A 5895-nucleotide genomic window follows, 5' to 3' on the forward strand; every position below is an offset into this window, starting at 1 on the left:
TACATACATTATACGATTATTCATTAGTGACAATTAAAGCTGCACCAGATATACCATTTTTACAAAAAAAATAATTCTTGTCTTGGAAAAGAGCAATTTTTTGCGTGAATATCTGCAAACCAATGATAAAAGATTGCTGACAAAAGATCAGATCGCAAATTTTTATTTTTCCGTTCGAAAATTAATGTTTTATGGCTTAAACCTTTTACTAACGGTTTAAGAAAAATGCATAAAACATCAATTTTTGAACTTAAATATAAAAATCTGCGATCTTAGTTTTTAGTCTTATATAACTGGTTTCTTTGGATTTTTGGAATAAATGGCTCGTTCCAAGACAAATAATAAAAAAGTAAAAATGGTATATCTGTGAGAGTGCAGCTTTAACGATTAAAACTTTAAAATGGCGATGGAAACATACATATTTATTAGTAAGAGCAAATGTTTTTATATTGACATGTTAAACATAATATAATGACTCTAACTGGCCTTAAGATGATTTAATTGTTGTTACCCTACATTCATATGATATAATATATATTTAAACGTGAAGGAAGAAAGGTGAAATGTTTCATTCAAATATATTGACCAATAAGCCCTTTTGAAAATAGAAGGCTATGAAATGATTCATATTAATTGAGAGGAAAATGGGATATATATATATATATATATATTTACATTCACACTTCATTCCTTAACGATGGTTGTTGTTTATCAATTGCACTTTATTTCTGTATAAAGTGCAATGGCATTTCCCATCGATATCACGTGCGTTTGTTCGATACTTCTGTCCTGTCATTGGGCGCAATAATACCAAGGGGCGGGGCATATTTACTACGGAACTATTTTTTTAATGAAATCGTAGTACAATTATTGGCAACATGCAAAACTGTAATCTGCAGTAAAGCAGTTAAAACAAAATAAGCAACGATTATTTGATTGATTTTAATGTAGATAATTTCATGATGGATGGAACAGTTGAAGAAAAGTTTGTGTTTAAAAATGCTGTTAAATGTCACGAAAATGCAAACAGTTAGTTCAAAATAACCTCTATAATGGGTGCTTGTATGACGTCATGAGTGATGTCATTGAAAAAGTTTTACATTAAGCTCGATTCGGGCCGCAACATAACTCGGCAGCTGCATTTTGTTTCGACGCCATTTTTTGCAGTGTTCATTCGTTTTGAAAGTGTTGTTTTTCGAAAAGTGACTGGATTACTGGGATTATTTACACACAATACCTATTGGGTAATCAATTAATTACCTATGCAGTCCTACTTTAACCATTATTTGTTTTGATAACTAATTTAAGCCTGAAAATTTTGTAAACATGTTCTTGATAAAATGTACAGCATCTTCAGCATCAGAGAAAAAATATTTGAAATTTCTTTGTTCATTGCATACGACATAGTGGAATCATGTCCATATAAGTCGTATGTTCTGAATAAAATCGACAGAAATAACTAAAAGTTCGGAGGAGTTAGTCGTTTTAGACATAATTTAGTGCTTTTAATAGTCAAAATAACTGCAGAAAAAACTATTTGGTAAACACATCAGCTTGCCAGGAAAAGACAACTCAGCAGAAAATATGTAAGTTATATGACTTTTGTGGTTTATTTCCTGTTTTGGTATTTGTATGCAGCTACATTATATATTCTAAAATATGTTTTTGTGCAAAAGTTTGCATCGTTGACCAACTTTCGGTCAGAAACCAGGTCGCTCAGCCTTCATTGTTATGATGCGGGCCCTGAAAGCGCATATGTAAAACAAAAAACCGGGCATTAACGGCACGTGAATTTACTGAATAATGACCGTTTTCTACCGAAAACGCCCGGGTTTTTGCGTTTTAATACACCATGATAACGGACCGAAAACACACATTGTATGCAAAAATACGTATTCATAATATTCTTGACCTTGAAAAGATAGAAAATAAACATATAAATAAGGAACTATTTTATCTGTGCTTTTATTGTCGTATACAATTAGGTTACGATAGCTGTTCTAATTTACCCACCGTTGAGAACAACGAGAGAAAGAAAAGAGAAAATGCTCTTGAATAATCAATTTATTTTAGCAGAAATGTAGATTTAAATGAATGTAAATATAAGTATTAAAATTCGACATGTTGCATTTTATCGGGGTATGGTAAGCAATGGCGCAGTTCAAATTGTTGGTGGAGTCCTTCGGACATATACATGTTTAAAGCAAGAGCACATATTTATATTGACATCTCAAACATGATGAAATTACTCTAACTGGCCGTAATTTGAGGTAGTTGTTGTCATAAATTCAAATGATATAAATTATATAAACCTGTAGGAAGAAAGGTGTACTGTTTTATTCAAATATATTGACTAATAAGCATATTTAAAAAAATAATGATATAATATTATTCATATTAAATGAGAAGAAATATGGAATCTATATAGGAATGATGAGAAGAAATATGGAATCCGAGTTTAGGCATACATTGTTATTCTGTTTTGACACCGTAAAGGCATACAAATCAAATCAGTCATACAAGTATATAAAATATTATATATATTTTTTCAATAACATATATGTATATTTATATATTTTATTATTATTATTTTGTTTGACAGCGTAAAGGCATACAAATCAGTCATACAAGTACACAATATACAATATATATAAATAAATATATGTTAATGAAAAATAAATAGGTAAAGCGTTGAGTATAGCAAGTTATTTTCGAAAGAAATCTAAGTAGTACGCTGGAAGTTTTAATGTGCATCTGCAGATATTTACTTTCATAATGTTGTTCCAATTTCAAAACATTTTATGACAGTGGAAGGTGGGTTTAGCGTATTAATAACTGGCGCAAACCAATGACATCAAGGTGTTGAGTATTTTCGCATCAATGGAACCAGGGCTCGTTGAGCATCATAGAGCGCTTCATAGGTCAGGAAAACAGTATCCTTAGCGACATTTATTCACGATCAAACATTCGGTAATCGAGAAGCCATTTTTGTGATTTGTTTTTAAAACATTCCGGTCGCGAATGATATTTATATCCTAGATTAAGGACATTTTAGCTTGAGCATAATCAGGCAAATTGCTCCTGGCAACTTTATATGACAATCATAACAAGGCCGAAATCGATATTATTATGTTTTATTTCATTATTGATAGTTGAAGGTTTGCCTGTATATGCCAACTACGGCTTTAGCATGTCCCTTGAATCATATTACCACCATAGAATGTACACTATAAATCACAAATCAGGTAGGTATTAGAGAAAAAACAAATTATTTTAAAGGTTTTTGTCGTGGCCAAATTGTACTTAGATGACATATTATGCAGTCAATGAGATATGTCACGTTGATCTAAGAAAAATATCTTGAACCTTCCGCTAAATGCGAATGTATTTCATTCCAGGGACCTGTATCATTACAATCTTGAATACATAGTGAAATCATTGCAATGAAATTCTTTGTTGTTTTGCTATATATTTGCAAGAACTTACGCGAATATTAGAGTTGAAAACATAGCTTAAAAAAGATTATTGTTTAATAACCAATTCGATGTTCTCAGAACTTAAGAGATTGGTACATCTGTGTTGTTATAAAAAAAGGCATTATTCGGATCGTAGACTCTCAAATTGAATATTACTTGTTACAGGATTCAGGTAAAGGGTGAAGACGTTATCCAAACGCATGGAGGAGGGGTTTACATCCTCCTTGTGTAGAAGAAATACATAACATTCTGATAATTTATTCTACGGGATAAATCAGGTCGCAAAATTATAGGTAAAATCCAGCAACCACATTTGGTACTAGTCATTGACACCATTAAAAGTGTAAATCAATGGACTCTCTGGTTTCTGTAATACTAAGCAAGAGAACAGGAACGTTGCGCATGAAATTGAACCAAGCTTTAGAGAGCTCACTTTATCAGGTTTTGTTGATTTTTTTGTGCATTCAGTAATGCTTAAACCATACAACCATACATTACGTCGTACGGAGACAATATAGGAAACTTTTGTCGGCGGAAGGTTGGACAATTATTATGATTGTAAACAGAAATAGTCATATTTTCTCCCCGCTCGTAATATTGATTGACATCGTCATTTTCATCTTTGAACTAATTTTTGGGTGTGAATGGTTATCAAAGATGCACTCTTACTCCCATATAAGATATACCACAATTAATACCATTGTTTTAATTGACCGAAAAGGATGAATTAATATAGAAAACAATGGTTCTTATAAAGGATACCGTGTTTGATTTGAAAAAAAAAATGTGAAGAAAACACGGTATTTGTACATAATGAGACGATAGTTATTCACTGTACATCATTTAATATGTGTGCGATATCAGCAACTAATTACACTGTTACAATCTTGTTATCTGTAATTAATTTCCATTAATGCATTATTTGTAATTAGAGTTACACATGTTTTTTGCTTGTGATTTTTTGTTTTGTGTTCTATGTCTTTGGAGTTTACCCTGTGCCATTAAACGGGATTTATGTTTATACTTTTGGCTACTGAGCTTGTTTCTGTTGTTTTTTTACATAAATATTATGTTTATTTCTCAAAAGGTTTGCTTGTTATTAATGTGTATGTATTGATTTTAAATACGAGTATCACTTTAAATAAGTGGCTATTTTAGCTGCATTTACAAGCATAGATAGATTGCTATTATAAAAACATTATAAAACGTTGGCACAACAAATAAGTGAACTTGGTTTGCATATAAATCAGATTTCATATTTTTAAATACCAATTAACATTGCCACCACAAGTATATTACGGTATTTCATCACGTTGAAATCTAAGTAAACTAAGTAGACTACGTTTTCTTAAAGCATTCTTCAACAAATATTAAATTTATGTGTCCGTCTCATGTCGTTACATGCGGAGAAAAAACTTATGTTACAAACAAATTGCAAATGTATCCGGTATATCTCACAAAATGGTTTTAATACCGTGGGTGTCTTATTTTTCCTGGAAATAGTTCATTAGCTATTCGTTTTCTTCAGGGCAGTGACTTTAAATGTCAATATCAGACAGAAAATGTAGAAATGTTGCTTTCAACATTCCTGTGGTCTTACAATTAACACCTACTTGTAATTAATACAACTTGTTTACGTAAATACTATTGGAGATCTTACAAGAGGCGTAAATCAGTTTAGGCTCTGTACCTTCCTGATAAAAGATAACTTGTCACACATACATTACAAATGTATCTGGTATATGTCAGTAACCTGTTTTATTACCGCGGGTAGCCGATTTTCACTGGAAATATTTCATTAGCTTGTCCTTTTCTGCAGGATAAAAACTTTGAATCAGACAGAAATCTAGAAAGGATGCTTTGAATAGTCCTAAGTTCTTACAATTCAACATGATAAATTGCGATCTTATTTGCGTAAATACTATTTTGAGAATGTTTTAAAAGATGTAAAAACAGCTATAGGGTCTGTCATTTGAACTGTTCTAACATTAGAAGAAAAAAAGAAAAAGGGGGTTTGGGATTCGAAAGACATTCTTGTTAAAGTAGCTATAGAAACCATTGTTAAAATGAAACTATCACTAAATAATCAAGGGAATTAATCGTAGTGTTTTATTATTTTTCAAAACTACGTTGAAGAATGTTTTTAGAAAATGGATTTTACCAAAACTTCCAAGTCATAATATACTGTAATATATGTTGGGGCAAGGTATGCTTACTTTCGATTGTGTCCAAGAGAAATACCTAATGTGTGGATTTTAAATATATGCGACTTCGTTGATCCCGTTTATGAAATGCACTGTATTTCATTTATTTGGTCTATACCAGGACGCTGTAACTCTCTCCTTCATGCGTTCAGATTCATCCTACTTCTCAATCATGTATCAGTACTATTTTTGTCTGCGTACCGAATAATGTACTT

The sequence above is a fragment of the Mya arenaria genome, chromosome 9 (genome assembly GCF_026914265.1).
Source record: "Mya arenaria isolate MELC-2E11 chromosome 9, ASM2691426v1".
Classification (NCBI taxonomy): domain Eukaryota; kingdom Metazoa; phylum Mollusca; class Bivalvia; order Myida; family Myidae; genus Mya; species Mya arenaria.